The 25,990-nt window shown below is 42.9% G+C and overlaps 1 long non-coding RNA gene across 1 annotated transcript; it reads left to right on the top strand.

Annotated features, from left to right (window-relative positions):
• The first annotated feature begins 19,106 nt into the window (after positions 1–19,106).
• On the top strand, positions 19,107–19,741 carry LOC146789284 (uncharacterized). The gene is made up of 3 exons (XR_014969861.1): positions 19,107–19,234; positions 19,322–19,377; positions 19,638–19,741. It is a non-coding gene; the product is annotated as an uncharacterized LOC146789284 (long non-coding RNA).
• The last annotated feature ends 6,249 nt before the right edge of the window (positions 19,742–25,990 follow it).

The raw sequence follows: 25,990 nt of genomic DNA, 5'->3' as shown, positions 1-25,990 counted from the left end.
ACTGGTGGAGTTTCAGCCTGACCAAAGGGTATGGGGCATAGAATCAGTACATCCCAGAGCTTTCCAGGACCACTGGACTGGCCCATGTGAGATAAAGGAGTGGAAGGGAGCGGCCATCTACCTGGTGAACCTCCAGACCCCTAGCAACCCCTAAGCGTACTCCATGTGAACCAACTGAAGCCTCACTGTGAGCGGTCCGAATGGAGCATGATCCTAGTGACAGATGAGGGAGTGGAAGAGGAGAGTGAACCTCTCCCTGACCTCCACTCTGCACAGGAAAACGATGGATCAGTGGAGGGTTAATTAAAACCAAATCACAGGTGCATCACTTAAGAACATCTTATGTCAAAAAGTAAAGGACAAATTTTGTACGTCCAAGTTCATCAAAGAAAGCTCTTAAATTTGTTCTTATTTTTCTTTTTCTCTTTTATTGTTTCACTTTCATTTCGCGTTGATGACGCACGGCGTTTAACACACAGAACAGCCGATGCGTTTCGTCCCCTTGCAGGACTTCTTCAGGGCAATTAGAATAGGTGGAGTCAAGCTATCTCCAAGACGTATTATTTTAATTAGAGGAATCCCCTTGCGTACCACCCGCAGTCACAGCCTTATCGAGGTTGTCATTCTTCCTGCCTTATTGGGGTCTTTTGCTTATTATGTTTGCAATTGGACGTCTGCTTGGTTTAGAAGTATTATAGACAAGATGATATACACCGGTCTCTGAATACCTTGGATAGGTCCTATACCTCACCTGCAAATAGTGATAGAGCGTGATATTAACAAAGTGGGACTCTCTGTCTCTATCAATTGAGTGACTGTTATCGTGACTTTGACGGCGCCATTATTTGCCATCATATCTCATTGGATGGGGAAGCATTTCCCCAAGGGGATTCCTCTAATTAAAATAATACGTCTTGGAGATAGCTTGACTCCACCTATTCTAATGGCCCTGAAGAAGTCCTGCAAGGGGACGAAACGCATCGGCTGTTCTGTGTGTTAAACGCCGTGCGTCATCAACGCAAAATGAAAGTGAAACAATAAAAGAGAAAAAGAAAAATAAGAACAAATTTAAGAGCTTTCTTTGATGAACTTGGACGTACAAAATTTGTCCTTTACTTTTTGACATAAGATGTTCTTAAGTGGTGCACCTGTGCTTTGGTTTTAATTGTCTAAGTTCCTTTAGGAACAAGAACTGTGATGGTGGGTACTATTCAGTGTGCACACTAAACACATTGAGTATAGATGGGATATTACGTGAGGAGTGTTAAAACAGGTTAGGTGCTGTAAGTAGAAGGTTCCACTGTCAGGTTTTTTCTTTATGGATCAGTGGAGGGTGTCAACCTCGCTACCACACTGACCGCAGAACAGCAAGGTGCCTGCTACCATTTAATGGAACAGTTTGCCCCATTGCTGTCCCTTATCCCTGGACTCACAAATCTGTTCATCCATGATAGCAACACTGGGGACGGTCCTCCTGTAAAGAACACAATTTACAGGTTGTCTGACAGGATGAGAGCCAGCATCAAGGAGGAAGTCTCCAAGATACTGGCATTAGGGGTGATTGAAACCTCTAATAGTCCTTGGCACAGTCCCGTGGTATTGATACCAAAGGCTGTTCTACCGAGTGCCATGCAAGAACTCTGGTTCTGCATGGACTACAGTCACCAGGGCTGATGCACACCCCAAGGCTCACACCAGGGCTGATGCCCTGTCAAATTCCTCAGTACCTTTGAATTGACATCAGGGTACTGGCATATCACCTTGACTGAGGGTGCAAAAGAGAGGTCAGCATTCTCAAGCCCATAGGATCATTACCAATCCCAGGTGATGCCCTTTGGATTGAGGAATGCCCCTGCTACCTTCCAACAGTTGGTTAACAGGGTCCTGGCTGGCAAGATGGCTTTCTGTGCCGCCTACTTAGAAGACATCGGTGTCTACAGTTCCAGCTGGGAGGAACACCTGCATCACATTCATGGGGAGCTTCAGGCACTAAACAGGCATGCCTAACCATCAAGGCCAGAAAGTGGTAGATCGGGCAGAGTACAGTGGTGTATTTGGGACACCTGGTAGGTGGAGGTAAGGTGCACCCCTCCAGGTAAAGATTGAAACTATCCTGGACTGGCAACCACCTAAAACCCAAACAGAAGAGAGAGCCTTCCTATGCCTTACTGGTTACTACAGATGATTTGATAAGGGCTATTGCACCATTGTTGCACCCTTAGCTGAGATGCCTTCTAAGAAGCAGCCCAGATTGGTGATCTGGACAGATGCTTTTCAGAAAGCATTTGCCTCACTCAAGGAAGCCATGTGCACAGCTCCCGTGCTAAGGGCCCCTGACTTCTTGAAGGAATTAATTGTGCAGACAGATGCTTAACAGCATGGAATAGAGTCAGTGTTAGTATAGCTATAGGAGGAGAGCCTAGACCAACCAGTAGCTTTCATTAGCAGGAGGTTACTTCCACAGAAACAGAGGTGGAGTGCCATTGAAAGAGAAGCTTTTGCTGTGGTCTGGCCACTGAAGAAGTTGAGACCATACCTGTTTGGGACTCACTTCCTGGTTCAGACCGACCCACTAATTTTGTTGCACGTGCTGCATCGCATTTTGCGATGCAGCGCACGCAATGAAATTTGTTTTATTTATTTAATTGTTTACTTACCTCCGTTCATCCATATTTCGGTGTTTACTAACTCTCCCCCGCCCCACCACCCTGCACCCCTCCCTCCACGGGCTGCTACTGCTCTAATTGGTAACTTACTGAGACTAACTTTCAAGCTACTTATCTGTAACTTACTGAGAATAACTTTCCTGCTACCAGTTAAACGCTGTTTAGAATTGAGGGTATTGTTAGCAATTTATGGTGTTATTCCTTATATGATGTGTCATTTTACTTTGTTCTTATCGAGTAGGCATTTAACATTATGTGATGTGTCATTTTATTTAGTACCTATTGTTTAGTCATTTGATTTAACACTCTTGACTTTTTCATTTTGATTGTCTTGCTTCCCAGGTTCTTTAGCAACAATTCTTTATTCAAACACTACTACTTTCTGTATTGCTTACTCCCTTGCCAGTTCCGTCTCTACCTTCTGCTTCTACACTATTCTTACCTTATTCTCTTACAGAGTTTTTTTTTTCACTCTTTTGGCACTTGTGTATGCAGTCATGCAAAATGTCACTACTCCACCGTTGTTCCTGTCATCCCCTGGTGATCCACCTATTAGGTGGCAAAAATGGAAAAAGGTTTTTGAACGCTATGCGCAAGTGTGTGGGACCAATCTTAGTGCAGAGAGAAGAACTGCTCTTCTTTTGCATTGTCTTTGCTCGGAAGGGCAGGAGGTATTCGATCACTTACCGGAAGTAGATGATTCAAGTTTGAATGAGTATGAAATATGCATACAGAAACTAGACAAACATTACTTATCCAAAGTAAGTACGGTTTTGGAACGCTATCATTTTGGTCGCAGGACGCAAAATTATGGTGAGTCAGTGGACAACTATATAACTGCCCTAAGGAAGTTAAGATCTTCATGCAAATTTGAGGCATTGTTGGAGGAAAGAATAAGAGACCAATTCATGTTGGGTTGTAATGCTCAGAAAGTTGAAGATGATTCATGGGCAAAAAGACGAACCTTCTTTAGATGAAGTGATAACCATTGCAAAACAAATTGAACATTCTCAAAGGTGTGTGGAGACCATAACCAAGAACGAAACCAAGGCTGAATTTGTCCATGTAGTGAAAGGTTCCTGCAAAGAAAAACATGTGAGGTAGGGGTACAATAGTAAACCTGAAATGAGAGGTGCTTGTAATTCTCAGCCCAAGTGTTACAGGTGTGGCAATATGGGACACCTTGCTAATGACAAAAAGTGTCCAGGGCTCAAAGCCACTTGTTTGAACTGTAAAAAGGTTGGGCACTTTACTGCAGTGTGCAAAGCCAAGAAAAATAAAGGGAAATGTAATGCCATTTTACATGATGAAAATAATGATAGCGATGACTGTTCCGACTTTGACTGTGGCCAAATTGTATCGCAGGTGAGGACAATGGTAAGAAAGGCCCCATTGATGAGCTGTTTGTTGAAGGTAAAAGTACTAAAGTGCTGTTTGATTCAGGAGCCACAATTACCATTGTCTCCAAGCAGTTTTACATGTAGAATTTGAAAGGTAGGGTTAAGATTTTGAAAGCTGATATCTAACCCAGTGTAAACGGTGGAGAACTTATAAAGCTTATGGGATATTTTTATGATTTAATTGAATATAAAGGTAGATTTCTTTCTGGTAAGATTTATGTTTCACATAAAGGCGACAGCATCCCAAGCTGTTTCCGCCAAAGAGATTTAGGTGTGATTTTGGACCCAAACAATGATCCACCCATCATTTTAAAAGAAAACTTTGCGTGAGTGAAGAGTTACCTCACAAGACTGTGGTGATGAGTATACGTTAAACTTGAAAAGAGCTTTTCCTAGCGTATTTAGAAATGAATTGGGATGCTTGCATGATTATGTGCACAAGATACGTCTGGTGGCTGGAGCTGTGCCTGTAGCTAGGAAGGTTCGGGCTTTACCTCTTGCGGTGAGGGACGAGATGAAATCACAATTAGAAAAGCTTAAGGCTGAAGGAATAATTGAGGAGGTAGAAGGAACACAATTGTTGGCGCCAGTAGTTGGTGCCAGAAAAGCTGATGGAAGGCTCCGCCTATGCATTGACTTGAGGGAGCTCAACAAACACATTGTGGTGGACAAATATACACTTCCCAAAATCTCAGATATGCTCATGCTCTTGTAAGGGTTTAAGTTTATTTCCACCGTGAATCTTAAGTCTGCATACCATCAAATAAAATTGGATGAGAGATCCAAAGAATACACTGCCTTCATAACCTAATTTGGAACTTTTAGGTTCATAATATTGCCCTTTGGGTTGATGTCCGCAGCGTCAGTACTCCAAAGGATGGATCTCGACAGATACAAGAAAGTCAGTCACCCAGGCCCTCCTCAGCAGCAGACTCGACTACGGAAACGCCCACTTAGTGGGAGCCCCGACCAAGCTCATCAATCGACTACAACGCATCCAAAATGCCTTGGCACGACTGTTCCTCGATGTACCACAACACGGCCACATCATTCCCCGCCTAAGAAACCTGCACTGTTTCCCTGTCAACAAGAGGATATCCTTCAAGCTCCTCATCCACGCGCACAAGGCACTCCACAAGACCGCCCAGCCTACCTCAACAGACGGCTCTCCTTCTACACCCCCAACCGCCAGTGCCGCTCCGCCGACCTCTCACTCGCCATCGTCCCACAAATCCGAAAAACAACCACTGGCGGGAGATCCTTCTCCCACCTCGCCGCCAAGACATGGAACACCCTTCCACTGAGCCTACGACAGTCCCAAGAACTGCTGACCTTCGGAGGATACTGAAGGCCTGGCTGTTCGATCAGTAGCGGCCCCACCTCACCCCCAGCGCCTTGAGACCCTCGCGGGTATGTAGTGCGCTTAATGACTGATTGATTGATTGAAAGGGCTTTGGAAAGGGTGTTATGTGGACAGCAGGAGTAAAGATCTATCAGGACCATCTTCTGAATTATTGGCAGAGACGAACAAGAGCATGACTTGAGACAAGTTTTGGAGAGGTATTCATTAACACAATTTCACAGTGAGGTTAGATAAGGGCAAGTTTAGGAAATCTTCAATAGACTTCCCTGGTCACACCATATCTGGTGAAGGAGTGGAACCTAAAGGTGAATTGGTTGAACCCATACAAAAATTGGCCTCTCCTGCAAACAAAGAGGAACTCATGAAGGGGCATATTAGCAAGGAATTGTGGTATATTCCGAAAAACGCGCTTAGCGCGTTTTTTTTAATCGCCGCCTATCGCCGGATATTATCGCAGAGATAACACGCTATTAGCACCGTTTATCTCTAATGCGATAAAATATCCAGTGAAAGCGGCTAAATGCGTGAATATTGCTGGAAATCCAGTGATATTCACACATTAACGCCAATGGGGACCTAACCTGACAATCCACCTCCCATTGATTACACAGGTAAGTAATGTTTTGAGCAGGTGTTAGATTCTGGCGATAATCGCGCTTAGCGCAACTTTTTTATCGCACAGCCTGCGTTTCTAATAGGCAATAGCTGTGTTAGCGACTGCTTTCAGTCGCTAACAGTTTGGGTATGCCCACTTTGCATGTCATTAGCGATAAATATCGCTGACATGCAAAGCGGGCCCCAAACCGGTCGCTATCACCTGAAAGCTGTCGCTAACTGCTGTTAGCAACAGCTTGCTAATAGGGCGATAAAAAAATCGCCGCTTTAGCAGCAAAAAGTGCCGCTAAAGCGGCGATGAAGCCCTTGCTAATATGCCCCGAAGTTTCTCGGCATGGCGGAGTACTACAATAAATTTGTGAAAGGTTTTGCTGAGAGGTGTGTTAACATGCGAGGACTCCTGTATAAAGGTGTGGACTTTAACTGGTCTGACGAGTGTGAGGCAGAGTTTAGGGAGATCAAAGAATTGCTTAAAAAGACTCTCAAGTTAAGAAGTTTTGATCCATCCAAAAAATCGGTCCTTGCCACCAATGCAAGCATGAGGGTTTGGGAGCTGTTCTGTAGCAAGAGAATGGTGACTCGGAGAACGTCATTCTGTTTCTCTCACAAAGTCTTTGTGGGGCAGAATTGTGATATTCGGTCATAGAAAGGGAGGCCGTTACAGTACATTGGGCAATAAAGAAACTTAAAAACCTCCTGTGGGGTACAAAGTTTGTTGCACGTACGGATCACAAACCCCTATGTGAATTCTTCAAGAAAAAGGGCATTGATGCAATTTCGGGTAGGATATCCAAGTGGGTGGTTGCACTTCAGGGTTATGACTTTGATGTAGAGTACCTACCTGGAGCCCAGAACAGAATAGCTGACACTCTTTCAAGGCCAGTGCCACATAATGAGGATTAATTGAATTATGAGGTATGAGGACTAAATGAGTGGGTGTGCAGCATTGAGAATGATGGCATAAAAGAAAGTAAGTGGCGTGAAGAATGCGCTGCAGACAAAGAGTTCTTGGAGCTATCTTCCTTACTCAAAGAAGGGTGGAGCAAAAAGACCAAGGGTGACTGTGAAAAGTATTGGAATGTGAGGCATGAACTGACAGAGTATGAGGGGTTGATATTTAGAGGGACAAGGCTAGTTCCTCCAGTTGTTCTTTGCCATGATTTGTTAGAACTGGCTCATCAAGGGCATCAGGGTATGTCAAAAACGAAAGAGAGGCTTAGACTCAACTACTGGTGGCCTGGCATGGATTTGCAAGTTGAACGCCTTGTTAGAGATTGTGTACCTTGTACACTGAGTGAAAAGTGCCTTAAGCCCAAGGTGCAGCCCATGGTCGTCAGAGAGCGCCCCTAGGCTCCTTGGGATGAGTTGGCACTAGACATTTTGGGCCCTATTCAAGGAAATGGCTGTGATAATTATGTGTTTGTCCTCATTGATATGTATTCCAGGTGGCCAGAAATTAAGCTCACTAAAGGAATTGACACAAAACATGTTATCTCATTTCTCAAAGAGGTTTTTGTACGAGAAGGTTTACCTTGGGTTTTACTAACTGACAATGGTGTTCAGTTTGTCTCCAATGACATGGAAGAGTTTTTACAAAATTGTTCCATCAAACACAAACGCTGTTCCCCATATCATCCCGAGATGAATGGTGGAACGCTTTAACCAAGTTCTGAAGGAAACCATTGCCATGGCCAAACAGAACTGCTTAGATTGGAAAGAAGAAATAAACAAAAAGGTGGATATTTATAGGATTTCTCCCCATGCTACCACTGGCCACACTCCTTTTGAGTTACTCAAGGGAAGGAACCCCAACACGTTGATTGCGCCTCTTTGGGTCAATGAAGCTAAATCAAAGAGGGGAAAAGTGTCATCTGGTGACAAATGGAAGCTCAAGGAAATAAAAAAGATTGGTGCTCAGAAAGTAATCTTTGACACTAGAAAAGCTGTCAAAGTTACACCCTTGAAAGTTGGTGATTGGGTTTTAATCAGGGCACCTTTTGGGAGAAAGGCATCCGGGCTGTTCCAGAGACCACACAGGGTGGTAAAACTGTTGACTAATGCTATAAGGACTGAAGATTAATTTGTATGGAATCTCAACAGAGTGGTGGTTTCTAAAAATGATGATTTATGCGTGATCAGTCCTTTGTTGCATCCCCAGCACGTCCCTTAACATCAGCATCGTGCAATGGACGCAAGGATCTTACACACCTAGGCGCAAAAAGAGTGATCAAACAACCCACAAAATTCAAATACTATGTCATGGAACAATTGTGGTGATGAAGACTTTTCTATTTTAACATGTATTAATCTTTATTATTATTTTCCTTTTCTTTTTAATCTTTCTTTTTTTTGTTTTTCAGCGTTTGTACTTTTAGTATAAAGAGGGAAGGTGTGTAGTAATGTGCTTAGTAATGTGCTTCGTAATGTGCTTTATAATGTGCTTTAGTGTATGGGCTTTGCTTAGGCCTCAATTACATTGTATTCTTTTGAGCAACACCATGGTGATAGAACCTGGTGTTGCTGACCTGGTCTGAGTCAGTTTCACCTGGCACAGCCTGCTTGATGGATGGGACCTTTTCCTTCTTAGAATAAACTTACTTCTTCTTCATCTTGGACTCTCCTGGTGAATTATTACCTTAATTTTACACTTATAATTCCCTAGTGAGGTGCACTACATGTGCCCAGGGCCTGTGTATGTATATGCTACTAGTGGGCCTGCAGTACTGATTGTGCCACCCACATAAGTAGGCCCTTGTGTCGACCTCTCAAGCAAACCCTCTTGCTTGTCCTAAACCTACCCTTTTCATACATATAAATCACCACTAAGGTAGGCCCTGTATAATCCACAGGGCAGGGTGCAGAGTATTTAAAAGGCAGGACTGGTACTTTTAAACTTTACATGTCCTGGTAGGGAAAATCTACTAATTTCGGTTTTCACTACTGCAAGGTCTATCCCTTCCTTTGGAAAAAATTGGGATTATCTTATTACATCTTTTAAGTGTAACTCCCAAATGTGAAGAGATAGACTTTTAAAGTTTAGTGTCACAGAACTCACAATTTAAAATCACAATGCATCGCCAGAGTTGTATTAGGAAAGTCAACGCATCTCGTCCACTGCATGGCTCAACACCAATGCATCGTCTCAGCTGCACCATGCATCCTTGTCGGCAACGACACATCCCAGATAAATATACTATGGTTCAGCTGGCACAAGTGGGTCGCTGTATCCGACCCGCACTCCATCCTGGTTGGCCTGAACTTTTGACTTTGCCCAGGTCTAGTGCAACCAGATACCTCATTTAAACCCTTATTGCTACTCAGCCCTATTGTGACATTTATTCTATAAAAATTCATTTTACACATGCTACACATTGGATTTTTGTAATTTTAGTCTTGTTTTATTAATAACATCATACTCTATATTCCTAACAGTCTGGAGCCTTTTGTGGTCTTGTTGTATGAAGTGTTGCCCAAATACATTATACACTGCCTCTTAAGTTAATGCCTGACTGCTCTGTGAGCAAAGGATCATTTAGGCTGTATAGTGACTTACCCTGACTAAGATTGTGGTTCCTACTTGAACAGGGTGCAGGCCTATGCCAACCAAAAAGCCCAATTCAAAAACTGCCTAATAGAGTGCAGTGGAGCTGCATAGATGAGATTGGTGTGGAGTGGATTAGTATATAGTGTAGTGGCATAAAGTACATTGGCACTGTGTGAAGTGACATAGAGTACAGTTGATTGGTTTAGAGTAGAGTAGTGCAGAGTAGATTGCAGTGGCATTGGGTGCAGTGGTACGGAGTAAGGTGGTCTAGGGTTCAAAGGCAGAGAGTGCAATGTTGTATTATGGCATAGAGAGCAGTGGCATAGAGTACAGTGGTGCAGAGTAGAACATAGTGGTGTAAAGTTCAGTGACTTAGAGTGCAATGCTGTACAGTGGAGTGGCATAGAGTGCAATGGCGTAGAGTGCAGAGGCGTACAGTAGAGTGCTGCAGAGTAGAGCAGAGTGGTGCTGAGTGCAGTCGTGTAAAGAAGATAGGTGTAGTGGGCAGTGGCATAGAGTGCAGTGGATTAGAGTAGAGTGACGTGTAGTGCATTGGCACTGAGTAGAGTGGTGCAGAGTAGACTAGAGTGGTGTAGAGTGGAGTAGCACTTCGTAGATTGCAGTGGCATTGAGTGCAGTGGCATAGAATGGAGTGGCATAGAGTGGCACAGAGTGGAGTAGAGTGCAGTGGAATAGAGTGTAATGGTGAGAGTTGAATGGCTTAAAATGGAGTGGCATAGAGTTTGGTGGTGCAGGGTAAAGTGCAGTGGCATAGAGTGGAATGATGCCGAGTAGAGTGGCGTAGAGTACAATGGCATAGAGTACAGTGGCATAGAGAGCAGTGGTGCAAAGTAGAGGGGCATAGAGTTCAGTGGCAGAGAGTGCTGTGTTGCAAAGTAGAGTGTCATAGACTTCAGTGGTGTATAGTAGAGTGATGTAGAGTGCATTGTCATAGAGTGAAGTGTAGAGTAGAGCGGCATAGGGAGCAGTGTGTAGAGTACAGTGGTACAGAGTAGAAAAGAGTGACCTAAGAGTGCAGTGATGTTATGCACAGTAGTGTAGAGTGCACTGCATAGATTGCACTGGCATAGAGGGTTTCAGAGTCAAGTATTGTGGCATAGAGTGTAGTGGTCCAAAGTCGATTGGTGTAGGGTGCAGTGGCATAGAGTGAGCTGGTTTTGAGTAAACTGGTGCAGAGTGCATTGGTGTAGAGCAGAGTACAGTGGCGTATAGTCGTGCAGCATAGATTGTAGTGGCATAGAGTGCAGTGACGTAGAGTAGAGTGGCATATAGTGGAGTGGCGCATAGTGGAGTAGAGTGGCAAAGTGTGCAGTGTCATATAATAGAGCGGCACAGTGTGCGGGGACATTCAGTGGCACAGATTAGATTTAAGTGGTATAGAGTGCATTGGCCCAGAGTGCAGTGGCATGGTGAGTAGTGTTGCAGAGTAGAGTGGCATAGAGTGGAGTGGTGTAGAATACAGTCAGATAGAGTGCAGTGGTACAGAGTACAGTGCCGTAGAGTTTGGTGGCAGAATGCAGTATTGAAGAATAGAGTGTCATAGACAGCAGTGGTGTTAAGTAGCGTGGCATAGAGTGCAATTCCACAGAGTGCAATGGCATAGAGTAGAGTGGAGCATCGTAGAAAAGAGTGCCATAAAGTGCAGTGAAGTAGTGTACAATGGTGTGGATTGCAGTGACATAGAGTGTTGTGAGTCAAGTATAGCGGCATAGAGTGCAGTGGAATAGAGTAGATTGGAGTAGAGTGCATTGGAATAGAGTGCATTGTGCATAGAGTGCATTGGCACAGTGCCGTGGTTAGATTGGCAAGAGTGCAGGGGCGTAGAATACAGTGGTATGGAGTAGGGTGGCATAGAGTGGAGTGGCACAGAGTGGAGTAGAGTGACACAGTGTGCAGTGTCATAGAGTGCAGTGACTTACAGTAGACTGTTTCTGGGGAGACTGAAGTGGTGTAGAGTGGAGTGGTGCAGATTAGAGTGGATTGATGTGCTTACTCCTTGATGGAGGGATAGCAGCACTTGCAACCAGAAGGGTGTGGAAGGGAAGCGGAACATTTTTTGCCTTTCCCCCAGAACATGCCATTATGGTCCTGCGTGAGGTCAGGAATGAGTAGTTAAGTTCAATTGTACTGCAGTAGTTGACCTAGTATGAATAAAAGACTTAACGCAGTTAAAACAATCATAACATCACTAAATGACAGTTCTAGGTAGGAATTATAATGACAGCACTAAAAAGGAATTAAATGCGGTCAATATCTGAAGCGCCAGTGCTCTGTGGTACAGATGGAACAAGAAATAGATCAATGAATGGCTTTAACGATGGTGCCAAGTTGCTTTGAAAAGAGTTGAGCATGGCACATCTTTAATGTGATGCAGTCACATGAGTGCGGCACGTCGCTTGCAAGATGCGATCATTTATATGGATTTAGCTGCAGTATCAGCACCAGACGAGGACCACATTGAGTCAGTGATGCGCCCATTCCATAGGAGTGCTGGAAGGAGTCGCAATTGGGTGTGAATAAAGGCAGTAGTAACCACTAAGGTAAACATGATGGATGGGATACGTAGTACAACTTACTAACTTGATAAATAAGGGACAAAAGAGGATCTCGAAGTATCCTATATGCGTAGATATACATTATTTGGAAAATATAAGATTAAGTAAAATTCAAAAAATATGTTTTCATGGAAAAATATATCAGAGTGAATAAGAGGAAAAAATATGATTATTCACTTGCACCCTGCATCCACAAAAGGAATCCACACTTCAAGAACAAAGACAGCGGCCATAGAATTTCCAATGCATTGACAGAATTAATTACGACAAACCAAAATAAATTTTTATTTAAAGCATTGCGGAGGGGTATGGTTATGCAGGACGTCGGGATCTGCATGGGTGTGATGGTTGAGTCTTCTATCCTGTGGATTGATGGTGTACAGTGACTCAACCTCGAGGGTGACTAGGAATTCCTTGTATGGGACTGAAAGCTAAATCCTCAAACACATTGGTGGCAGAGTATCCCGTCTTTAAGTAAGGCCTCAATTATCAGTGATTGGTTACAAGCAAGGGACTCTAAGAAATACGAAAACAAATCACCCACAAATCAGAGACAACAAAGTAACACATCAAAAAATCAAAATACGAGTTGCTACACATCAACTACAATTGACAACCTACCGATGGTGCTATTTGCAATACACAATGTAGACATATATATACAAAATGGCATGCAAGCATGTTGGTAAAAGATAATAAGTGATGCATCACATGCACAATAGTACAGAATTGTGGTGAACAACAGCCTGTATTACAGCAGCACAGAATTTCCAGCACTAAAAAATTGAATGAGTCCATCAGAGTTAGCAGCACCTTTAAAATAAAAGATATTTTAAATCTTTTGAAAGAAGTCACATAGAAATATTATCCTAAGGGTCACAACGGAGTTGGATACCCAAACTCTAGCAGCAATAAATGAGAAGGACTGGATTAGCATACTTGCCACTTTGAATGATGGGATTTCAAGAATGGGTCTTTGGTCTGAAGTTGTTGCTGACTACCTATAATAGCCAGTTTATAGGCTAGGTATGTTGGGGAACCATAGTGAAAAAGCCTGTGGGTGAATCAGACTAGTCTAAAGGTAATCCATGTCTCAATTGATCTCCAATTCAGTGTCATGAGCACTAGAGTTATAACATCAAACACTCAAGTGCCAGTGGCTAGGATATTCACTGTGAAAGATGTGCCTGAAACGTGCTAGGTGTAATTTAGGAATTCTTGAAGTTGGTGTTCCATTGTCCAATGTCTGAAGTACAAAAAGTTGTTATAAAAACATTTCCTTGAGTGTAGAGTTTAATACCTCCTAGCCAAATGAGTTCACTTGTACTCACATGGTCATATTGTCAAGAGGCAGCTTTGGGTTTTGATGTAGTCCACGATTGTGGGGTTCCATTTCACCAGAGTGCATGTGTTGAGCCACACTTGGACCAGGAAAGTGTAGGTTGACGGACACATCAGAGAGACCTCTGTTTTAAGTAATAGGTGGTTTTTCATTAGTCAGGAATTTATGTTCTCCGGCACTTGGGCAGCAATGTTTTTGGTGGAAGAAAATTTTCAAGAAGTGTAGGATTTGGTCTGCACAGATGTGCGATGGGATATTTAAGTGTTTGAGAGAGGAGGAAAATGGCTCCCTATTCTGAATGAAAAAAGGTAGAGAGAATGCAACATTGCATAACAGCTTGATGTAGCTCTGAAGGGTTAGTGATCATGAGTAACATAGCAAGTTGTACATGTAGACACCAATTTGCACGGAATTCCAAGAACCAACAGAGGAGCACTCCTGTTAGTCCCATTCTATCCTAAAACAACGTTGTAGATTTGAGTGTTTACCTGGGTCAATCACTGCCAGTAGAGCTCGGAGGATGATGTGTAAAGAGTCATCTTTATCTGTGATGTGAAGGGCTTTCTAACCTGAAATCAGATTGTAGCTCATTAAGGAAATTATTTTCTACTATGTAAAGCTTGAACATATGCTTCCATGCAGCGTGCGAGGATTTTTACTGAAGACATGTATGGTCAAAACTGAGCAGAATTGAGGTAGACCCTCTTCCTCACCTAGGGGCATATCAACAAGCAGGCGATAAAAAATTATCGCCACTTTTGCGGCCGTTTTCGGCCGAAAATCGGCGATAATTTATTCCTAATCAGCAAGGTCACGCTAACGCGTGAAACCTTGCTTTAGCGTCAGGATTCCTAACGCCCAGCTTTGCATCTCTAATGAGATGCAAAGTGGGCGTTCCTGACCTGGCATGACAGGAGAAATGTTGCTAAGCGACATTTCTCCTATCAGCAAGCCTAACGCTATGAAGCATAGCATCAGGAAAAGTAACGATAACCCCTGTTATTGCTACTTTCCTAATGTCTGCTTCAGGACTGACCTAGCCATGATATCCTATGGAGGGTGGATATCATGGCTAAGTTTGTGAGTCCCTATCAACTAGCTAACGTGAGATTATCGCTGGGTTTCCAGCGATAATCTCAGGTTAGCCAGTTAGTGCTAGGATTTTTATCGCTGATGAGATAAGCGTTGCTAATAGCACGCTATCTCAGCGATAAAAATCGGCGCGAGCAGGCGATAATTATCCAAGCGCTAAGTGCGCTCAGCGATAATTATCACCAGTTGTTGTTGATATGCCCCCTAATTGTTTCAAAGATGGAAACTAAGCCTATTTTACGCAAACCAGTCATGTATCTTAAATTAGGAAGGTGCTAATTGAATTCCTTTAATAGAGTGTAACAGATTTGTTTATTGCTTTAAAAAGTGATTATAGGTTTGAGGAAAATGAGGTTTTGGCAATGTTGATGAGCATTTCAGATTGAGTTTCTAATCTGCAAGAGAAACTCAAATAACCTTGGGTTTCAGAATGGGGGTCACAACAATCATGTACCATCTCTGGAAGTGTTAGGCAGACTCCAGTGTTTTTCACCATGTCTTCAAAGAAGAAAGATACTTGCTCTCATTTTTCTGTGGGGTGTTCAGGGTTCCATTCTAAAGGAAGCTTTGTGGACTGATTTTCTATTTCAAAGTGCTTTTTAGGGCAATTGTTTGCTAGGTCAAGCTCCATTTTGATAATGGTCTTTTTGGCATTGAATAAATGTTGATTGTATTTCTTTCTCTGATTCCTTAGATTTGCTAGAAACGTTGGGGAAGCATATTTGTGGTGTAGCTCTAAATTTCTTCAGCAGTTTTTTCAATAAGCTTTTTGAATACTGTCAGGCTAATTCTTTAGACTTATTTATGTTTTTTGTGCGGTTGCTCTGTCCATTATTTCTGTCAAGGTTGCAGAGTACGTATTTGCAAGTCTGTTGACATCTTGCTTTGGTGCATCAAGAGCCGAGCCTATATTATCAGCTTGGGTGGTGTTAGAAATGGGGGGGTCTCTAATTGGCAGAGGTGAGTACCTTTGTCCAAATATGGACCCTTGCTTCTAGTCAGGGTAAGGGGGATACACACTTTAGATAACCCCTGCTCACCCCCTGGGTAGCTTGGCACGAGCAGACAGGCCTATCCCAAAGGCAATGTGTAAAGTATTTGTACTCAAAACACCCAGTAATACAGTGATAACACTACAAATGGACACCACACCAGTTTAGAAAAATAAAGTATGTTTATCTAAACTCAACAGGACCAAAAAGACAAAAATTCAACATACAAGTATTAGGAATATGAGCTTTAAAAAGGTTTTAAGCAACTGGGTCCATAGAAAACTATAGATGCGTGATTTCTCTCAAAGTACCTGTAGTTGCAGCAAAATTCACAAGGCCAAAAAGCTGCAGAGATGGGAAGCGTTGAGATCACAAAAAGATGTGTCAGTTCCTAAGACCATGGGGAGGCGATGCGACAGTTCTGCTGCACGCAGGAGAAGTGATGCGTCATGTACGGTCTGTAGGGCGAAGTGATGTGTTGACTCCAAGATGACTCTGGTCTGGGGGTGATGCACCTGGAAAACTTGCCGCACCGGTACGATGCGTGGAAATCCAGGATGCGTCGGCGATTGATGCAGCGGCGTCAAGCAGCGCTGCATTGGTTTCTTCAGCCCTGATCCCTTGATGCGTCAGTTCTTGCAGTGGTGACAGGCGCTGCATCAGTTTCAGCAGCGGTGCCATGATGAATGGAGAGTCTTCTCGCACCTCAGTGCTGCGTCGGGAAAACGGCCGCAAGAAGAGCGATGCCTCAATTTTCTTGTAGTTGCATTGCTTTTCCAGCTCCCAACGGTAGGAACAACCTCTAGAGGCCCAACACAGTCACAGGCACCTCTTGGCAGGTCAGAACTCCCAGCAAGGAAGTTCAGGGGAGCTGCGGGTGAAGTCTTTGGGTCCATGAGACTTAAGGACAGGAGGCAAGCTCTACTCAAGCCCTTGGAGATCTTCCTCAAGCAGGGGGACACAGCACACAGCAAAGTCCTTGTCCTTTCCTTGGCAGGAACAGCTACTACAGGTCTACCCCAGACAGCACACAGCAAAGGGCCGTATTTCTCCACCAGTTTCTCCAGCTCTTCTCCTTGACAAAGGTTCCAATTGATTCCAGAAGTAGTCTAACGTTCTGTGGTTTTAGGTCTAATACTTATACCCCAAAATGCCTTTGTTCTCATTCTGCAATGGCCTCTGAGCCTAGTCCAAACCAGTTCTGTCCTCACTGGTGCAGAATGACCACAGGGTATGGAAACAGCATTATGCAAGGGAGACAGGCTCTATTCAGGTGCAAGGAAATCTCCTCCCACTACTCTAAATTCAGCCAGGGTCTATTCAACCGAGCTCTGAGTCATCCAGGAAGGGCCAGGCACACCTTACCCCCCCAAACACCCCGAAGTGGAAGTCTATAGTGAATGCACAACCCCAGCCCCTGTCATGCCAAAACCAGACAGTCAATACACAAACAGGCAGAGGCACACAGAATGGTTAAAGATGAACATGCCTGCTTGAATATTGTCAACAGTATCACAAGGGAAGCCTTTGAACAAGGAATTTTGAGGAAAAAAATATGATTTCTTAACCAAAAAGAACCCGAGAATTTCTGTGATTTATTTTCATCCAAAAATCCATAAAGATCTAAAGGAACCTCCAGACAGACCAATTGTTTCCAGTTGCGACACCCTACTGGAGCCCACATCCAAATATGTGGATTTCTTCCTGAAACCTTTCCTCCAGCGAGTCCCCTCTTATTTGAGGGACACTATGGATTTTATCAACAAAGTAGAAGGCACAAGCTGTGATCCTGATAAACAACTGCTAGTTTCTCTAGACATACTCATTATATACTCAAATTCCACAAGATGATGCTTTAGAGGCACTAGATTATTACCTGCAATCAAGAAGTTGCCCACACCAGGTACCATCTGAATTTATTTTAAAGTTGGCCGTCATTTCACTTAAAAATAACTATTTCAAATTTGAAGATACCTTCTACATCCAAGCCAAAGGGACTGAGATGGGTACTCCCTTTGCCCCTGAGATGGCTTGTTTTGAAGACAAATACATCTTCAAGAACAATCCTCATCATAGACACCTGAAACGATGGTACCGGTACTTAGACGACATCTGGTGCGTCTCGGAAGGCACAGAAAAAGAACTTGACATTTTCTTTCAGTGGTTAAATTTCAGTCACCTTGATATTCAATTCACAATGTCAACAAGTCCAAACAGTATAACATTCTTGATGTAGAAGTGAGGCATATTCTGAATACATTGATCACCACCTTACATAAAAAGCCAATGGATCGTAACACGATCTTACATTATAAGAGCTTTCATCCTCGCATTTTGAAGGATAATCTGCCATATGGGCAGTTCCTCCGAATACGGCACAACTGTAAACGACTTGAAGATTTCTTTGTTCATACGGAAACATTTCAAGCCCAACTAAAAAAACATGCTATCAAATGAGCTCATTTCATGCCAAGAGAATGTTTACTATTCAAAAAGGAACCAAAACCTAAGGATAGATTGGTTTGTGTCTCTACATTTGGCCCACACACCAACAAATTTCCTCAGATTATATAAAAAAACTGGCATTTGCTCAACAACATGGAATATCCACTTCAATCACCGTTATTTGCCATGTGGAAAAACACCAGCATTAGTAAACAAATAGTGTGTGCTGACATTTCTTCGACCACCTGCAAAAAAAGAGAGTTATTGTCCCAATGGAACTTGAAACCCATAGAAGGACATCATATATGCTCTGTATGCGACACCACAATTGAGGGAACAGAATTCATAAACCGGAATATCAAATGGACTCAAAAATAATTTTCGAATTGCAAAACCAAAAATGTTGTTTATGCAATAGATTGCCCTTGTCAAAAACTTTACATTGGAAAAAACAACCAAGAGGTACGACAGAGACTTGTGCAACATAGATCCGGTATCAAGACAAGTTGTCACCACCCCGATGGTTTGCCATTTCCTGGAAATGAACCGTAGTGAACGTGACTTCAGATGGACACTGCTTTGTGTCATCAAACAGAACCCCAGAGGAGGCGACACTGAAGTAACATTACTTAGAAAAGAAGCGCATTTAATTTCAAAACTCAATAGCAAAATGAATGGCCTAAATGAAATCTCTAAAATAGAGAGAACGTAACACAGTATCCTCCTGGATAACTTCAATGGAAACAGAAACGTTTTCATCCCTTTGTTTTCATTCATTATACAACTCGCGTTTCATAATTCATTCGGACAAACTATGAATCAGCCTTCGTTGTGCCATATAAACTTCCAAATCCACAATGCCTTTCGACGTGAAAGGAAATTCGAATTTCAATAAAACCGGACATCCGGACCACCGCTTTCACCTTGAGAACCACTGTGGTGAGAGGAGCGCCGGAACACCCAAATGGGGTAAAGGCAGCCGCCCGACTTTCTGGAATGAATTTCCTTTGAATGCAGTGTTACAAAGTTATGCGCTATGTTTAATTGCTTTCCCATTTGCTTCCCAGCAAGGTGAATGTGTGTGGACATTGTCCTTGATGGTTGAATTGCAACAATGTTTCGTTCATAATCCCAGCCTAAACAAACAGTGATGGTGGGCAACATCTAAATCGGACACATTTTGTTCAATATCAAACTAAGTAAGTGTTCGGTGCTGCGCACTCTTTCAGTAAAATGACCTGAAAATAAGCCATCTTTCAACAAAAGCATTCTCTGTCTCCTTCCAGAATTTCAAATTCAAATAGACACGGACTTCTTGTATGTCCTTCTACACGAACAGAATGTAAGTGTACCTTTTCCCCTAAGGGATACCATGAAGCTATTCTCTAGTCAGAATTTGGTCACTTAAAAGTATATTTAAAAATAATCCTTTGGTTTCAGATATATCAGCAAAAACTCTCATTATTCTTAAAAGACTTGACCTTACAGACTTGAAACTAAGGTATTCCTTCTCAAACATGAGATCTAGAATGTAGCCTTAGTAGTGCTGAGATTAATGTTGTAAATCTAATGAAATGTTTCTGGAATTTGTATATCTTCCAGAGTAAATCCAGTCTCAAGCCCTGAAGAGAACCCTGGAAACGATTTAGGGACTCGAAATGCGTCTGCGTTTACCATCTACTGGGTTGTTCAAATGACAATTGTCCAAACGAAGCAATGTGTTTCTAATTGTGTATGTCCACTTGACATTCAAATGTATACCCACTAATAGAACAACCAATGTAATCTTCATGATAAATTATGTATATATTGTCACTCAATTGGATATTGTTGGTTTGAATCAGTTGACTGGTACAAAATGTATTTTGTTCATGATTTAATGTAGTTTTGTATTGTCTACACAATGTATGATTTTTGTTAAATACTGAATATGGTTTCATCAATGTAGTGTGTCTTTGGGATAGGCATGTCTTCACAATGCTTTATCAAGATAATTGGTGTTTTTCTAAAAAGAAGTAATTAAATTACAAAAGACCATTCAAATCAGATAAAGGTCTCAGACTGTTTAATGATCTAACAGCAGTATCAAATAGCAGGTCAGGTTTTGTTTATCCGTAATACTTTCTAAAAGTGGGATTTTCAAACACATCATTTAAAAATCATCTTTACTAGAAAATGAGTTATTAAATTCTGAGTTCAGAGAGCCTAAACTGTATTACTCTATCAATGAGAAGTTATACTTGTAAGATGTTACAAAGCATTTCCCATTGTATCCTATGGGGCAAGATAGTCTTTCAATAGTGAACAATTAAATTGGCAGTATTTCACTATCAGGACATGTCACACACACCAGTAAATGTCATACCTTTAAAATACACTGCTCCCTGCCAGGAGGGTACCTTGTGCCTACCATAGGGGTGCCTATCATGCAAAAAATGAAAGGTTAGGGAAGGACAAGTGGGTGCACTTGCTAAGTTGGCATGGCAGTTAGAGACTGTGCACAGACACTGAAGTGGCAGGTCTGAGATATCTTTTCAGGGCTACTCATGTGGGCGGCTCAATCAGTGCTGCAGGCCCACTAGTAGCATTTAATTTACAGGCCCTGGCACACTTCAGTGCACTTTACTAGCGACTTACCAATTGTTACAACAATTTACACAGTGAGCACTTGCACTTAAACACTGATAAACAGTGGCAAAGTGCCCAAAGCATCTAAGCCAGCAAAAACTAAATCTAGCACAGCATCAAAAATACAGGGGGTAGAGGCAAAAAGTCAGGGGAAACCATGCCAAAGATGCCAAGTCTAACAGATGGCAGAATTAATGATTTCAAGCGCTCTAAACCACTGCTTCTGTTTCTTTGGCTGGACTGATGTCAGTACTTTGGTGGAAAGGAGAGGGAAGATAATTAAGCCACCTTTGCAACATATCAACATAATATAAATTTATAAACAAGCATCGGTGTAAAGCTCATTTATGTATTGGGGTGGAGCATGACAAGAAATTTTCTTGTAAAACTGAGACCATGATTCAAGAAGAGCCTTTGCATTTGGGGTGGAGGCTCCACAGTTGCGGCGCGTTCTCCGCTCTGCAGTTTCTCAATGCGAGATCCCACCACGACTGCAAAGCCTCCACCATGAATGCGGAGGCAATCTGTGAGTCGGGCCCTGAAAGTCTGAGGTTGTGTTATGTGGTGTTCTAAAACCTGCAGAAGGAAGTGCGGCACAGTTTTAGACCCTCACAGTGGCAGTAAAATGCAAGTTAAATCTATACATTTGTGATGGACTGAGAGGCAAATCTCACCTGAGGTTAATGCTTGTTAGAGGGCGAGTGCAGTAAGTGCTAGGTTAAAACCTGTTGCAGAAACCGCAGCCCTGAGTTCTATGACAGCATGTTGTACAAACATACCACCAGAAGGCTAGCTGATCACAGGGTAGCCATATGAACAACTAAAGTGTGGCAGACAACGCAGAACCTGCATCACAATCAATTAAATTGTAGCTCTGTCACCTGTTGACTAGCATGTAACTCTAAATGGGATGGAAGGTCAGATGTCTTATCGCTGATGGCCCCTACTCCCTGTAGCTGCCAGAGAGAACTTAAACCTTGTGGTGTGTCCACTCTTACATGGAGCAGGTGGACTGAGAGTTTTGCAGGCCATGGAGAAGGGGTACCCAGTCCGCCAAACTCCATATCAGGGCATAAGTCTTCTGTATGCTTTAGTATTTCAAGATGATGAGTGAATAATCACAATTATGTTTCTTGTTTATTCCTATTGTAAAGGAAATTGGATTACTGTTTGACAGGAGTGAAACCTGACTCCAGCAGGAACCACAGTTCTTGTCAGGGTGAAACACAAGCAAATCCCAAATTAACCTGTCTGAATAACCCTCAGCTAATTTGGAACAAACCAGTCAGGATTAAATTAGAGGCGATGTGTTAAGTATTTTTGCAGCACTTCAAAAACGTTGAAACACATCACAAGAAAAATCCCACACCGATTAAAGAAATTACAGGAAAACTTAGTAAAGTATTTGAGACCAAGACAACCAAAATCCAATCAGTAAAATCAGAAATATCTAATTTTAAAGAAAGAGCTTTGCATTGGCAGCCACAGCAAGCTGTCGATACTGTAGCATGAAGTGCAGATCTCGCATTGATGGATGTCTCTAGTGGTCACCGTGGCACGAAGAATTGGAGCCACTGGAGCTTTGCATTGGTGGGTGGTATGAGTGGCAAGATCTTGGTCTAAACAAGCCCATTCGCACTCGCAAAGAGCCCAAAACTTCAAGATGTTTTCTTTTCTTTGGAAGACCTCAACTTTTGCCTTGGTGCACATTGGTATATTGGTTGAGGGGGTTGAAACCCTACTCAAGAAGCAACCATAATTTCTGACAGAATGAAAGTCAAACAGCAGCGGTTCAGAGGGAGCTACAGGCTACAAGGTGAGATTCTGCATTGGGGAAGTATTTCACAGTAGAATTTACGACACGGCTGCAAGGAAATACATCACACTGTGCTGGTTGTGTTTCCAGGACCACAACTGGGCTGGCAGAGAAAATTCAGGCCTTCTTCCAAGGGTCCAGGACTGGGGTAGCACCATTTGAGGTGCAAGATTCACAACAGGCAGAGACCAGGTGCTGGGTTCAAGGTGGTTGAAGACTTTTCTGTCCCTGAAGCTCTGATCAGGACGCCAGCCAACTAGCCCTTTAAGTTACTCTGGTGGTCCTTGGTTCAAGATGCAGGTACAGTCCTTGTCCTTCTGGCAGCAGGTTTGCAGAGTAGCAGTCCATTTTGCAGAGCAGCACAGCAGTCTTTCTGAGTCTTCCACAAGTTGAGAGTTGGGTATTAGTGTCCAACATTTATAGCTGGTGCCCACTTTCAAATAGGAGAAGGTTCTAGAGGTTTCCACCCCCGGAGGTGTCTGGAATTTACTGCCTCCCCATCCTGACCCAAGCTTGCCTGGGTCACAAAAGACTTGGGTCAAGCCCTTTGTGAGTGTGCTCAGGCAGAGCCTATGTGATGTACACGTGTTGCAGGAGACAACTCCTCTCCCTCTTCAAGTCAGAGATCGTCATCCTGCCAACACCTATTCCCCCTTTGTCTCACTGTCTGGGAGCAATACACAAAGGCCAACTGCCAGCTACACCTCATTATGTGACCCAGAATGCAGGCTGCATGCGCCAAATGTTTAGGACAAGAAAAATGCAAACTTTCTATGTACTTTTATGGCTAAAGCCGAAATAAAGATTTCTGACTGACTGACTGACAAAATGGCATTTTCAGAATGGTGACTTAAAATCCAACGTTACTATTAAAGAGGTTTTTAAATTACAATTTCATAGACTCCAAACTCAACATTCCCATCTGATCCTAATTGAAAGTTACCACTTATTACATGTAATAAGGGAACCCAATGTTATCCTAAGGTAGAGGTAGGCCTTGCAGAGTTTCACTACCAGGACATGTAAAAGTGAAAAGTACATATCTAAGTTTTTAAATACACCGTGCCCTGCCCTAAGGGTTATTTAGGGTTTACCCTAAGGGTGACTTACATGACTTAAAAAGAAAGGTTTAGGCCTGGCAAAAGGTTTATTTTTCAAGGTCAAAATAGCAGTTTAAAATGCACACACAGGCTCAATGGCCGGACCTAAATATGTTTAAAGGGCTTCTTAAGTGGGTGGAACAATAAGTGCTGCAGGCCCGCTAGTAGCATTTAATTTACAGGCCTTAGGTACCTGCAGTACCACTTTACTAGACATTTACAAGTAAATCAATTGTGCCAATTGGGTGCAAGATACCTTTCCCATGGATGTTTAGAGGAGAGAGCACATGCACTTTAGCAATGATTAGCAGATTACCTGATTAAGGAGCTAATGCAATAAAAAAACAAGCATTTGCAATGCAATAGGTCTCGCATTTCCGCGAGTTTAAGCTATTGGCATTGCAAATGACAATGCCTTTTATTTATGTTTTAAAAACGAAAACAAATATAAAAGAAATTATCATTTACAATGTCAATAACTCAAACTTGCGTAAATACAGGACCAATTGCATTGCAAATGCTTGTTTCCTTTGGTCCTGTGGTGGTAACTGGACCAATAATAGCCCACACACTTGTCCTTTCAAGCTGGGCCATTTGGCAGTACCAGAGTGCCTGACAGGCCAGTCCAACACTGCTTCTCAGTCCAAGCAAGCACACTGTGGAACTACAGCCACATCCATGTAAGAAAACTAGAAAACCACCTGGCTTTTTCAAAGGCAGTTGAACACGTGTCTTTTTAGAATTTTTGGAAACTAAGTGATATCTGAGCATCCACCAAGAAACCACCAGACAACCTAAATACTAGTGAACCACAACAAGAAAGATGATAATACATCTTCCAGGAGAGAGCTCAATAACATCAGGTAAAATAAATTGCATGGCACATGTTCTATCATGTGTCAAACATGCCTTTTAACCATGAGCCACAAACCAGTAGGGCACTTCCACCGCAAAACGGTCAGATCACTTCAGGATTTCTTGATCCTCACCGAGTCTTTTCCCACATAATATATCCCAAAATCACACACTTCTCCATTCAAACAGCTATTTCACTCAAGTAACAGCTTGTGTTGCAGAACTATAGTACAAGGGAACTCAGTCGGAAGCTCTATGACATAGAACATAACACACATTAAGCAACATTGTATGTGCAATCCCACATTTATAGTGGAGAACTACTTTACAGCTATCAAAATGTAAAGTGAAAACCAGACCTGGGTAAACTACTCAGAGTTGATATGTGACTCCATTAAATTTGATTACCTTTAAATAGTGCAGGTGGAAGAGACAATCATTGTAAGCTATCTAACGCAGGATAAAAAACATTAATGAAACACCACCAAGTATTGTCTGACCAGCCCAAAATCTATACTGAACAAGCCGTACCACTATCAGACTGTGACATCAAATGGTAGGTAGGTATCAGGGGCATAGCTATCAATGGTGCAGCAGGTGCAGTGGCACGAGGGCCCTTTACACTGAGGGGCCCATTACAGCCCTCTTATTGCTGCATGACACATTTCTTAACATTCAGTATCCTATCTCTCACTTCTTTTAGCCTGTAACTCACACATAGGTGGCTCGACCCTAATTATGTTGTGATCACAACACAGGAACCGGGGTGTGGGGGTTGCAGGTTAACTCCCCCTCTATCCCCTTTACTGCTCTGTAGGAGTGGGGCACCAGCAGAGGGCAAACTGCGTACAGGAGACTACAACTCCCAGAAGCCCCTGACAGGAATCCGGATCCGGCATTGCCGTCCGGCTCGCTTCTATAAAGCCCCTCTCCTTCCTAGGGTCGGGGCTTGACAGTCTCGCCAGTATTTCCAGCAATTTCTGTGTAGCGGATGTGTTCCCCGCTGGAGTTCCTGTGTTTCCTCGACTTTCCCTGCCTTGCGGTCCCGCTTGTTTCCTAACGCTGATTTCCGGGACCATGGACCAGAGCTGTTAAACGGCCGTCAGGATTCCCCCAGGTACGCAGGAGGAAGTGTAGGGGACTGCAGCGCCGTAGCGCTCCCCTTCCGCTCGAGACTCCTTTTTGGTTTGTAACAGCTTCCGTGCTCCTCCCGCTCCCCAGTGTATGAATGCGGTGACTACAAATTGTGTTTTCTGGAGCTTTGCACATGTTCAAGGACTCGCTGTAAAGGTAACAGCGATTGGGCTCATAATTTGGTAAGAGAGGTTTTCCGTGACAGTATTGAAAACCCCCGGAAACGAGACATTGAGTGTTTGCATAATTACCTTTTCTTGTATCTTGTTCTGTTGTAGAGCCTACATGCATAGAGGTCTTATTCCGTACACAAACAAACATGTGTGTATTTATGCTTGGATAGAGGTCCACCATCCTGAGGTTTCTGCTAGGCTGTTGTGTAAGTGATTAGTACATGGGGTGTATAATACACGGAGAATGAG

This window comes from Triturus cristatus, chromosome 10, assembly GCF_964204655.1.
Source record: "Triturus cristatus chromosome 10, aTriCri1.1, whole genome shotgun sequence".
Taxonomy (NCBI): domain Eukaryota; kingdom Metazoa; phylum Chordata; class Amphibia; order Caudata; family Salamandridae; genus Triturus; species Triturus cristatus.
Note: the sequence above shows the minus strand (reverse complement) of the source record. Positions and strands in the feature narration are given on the sequence as shown.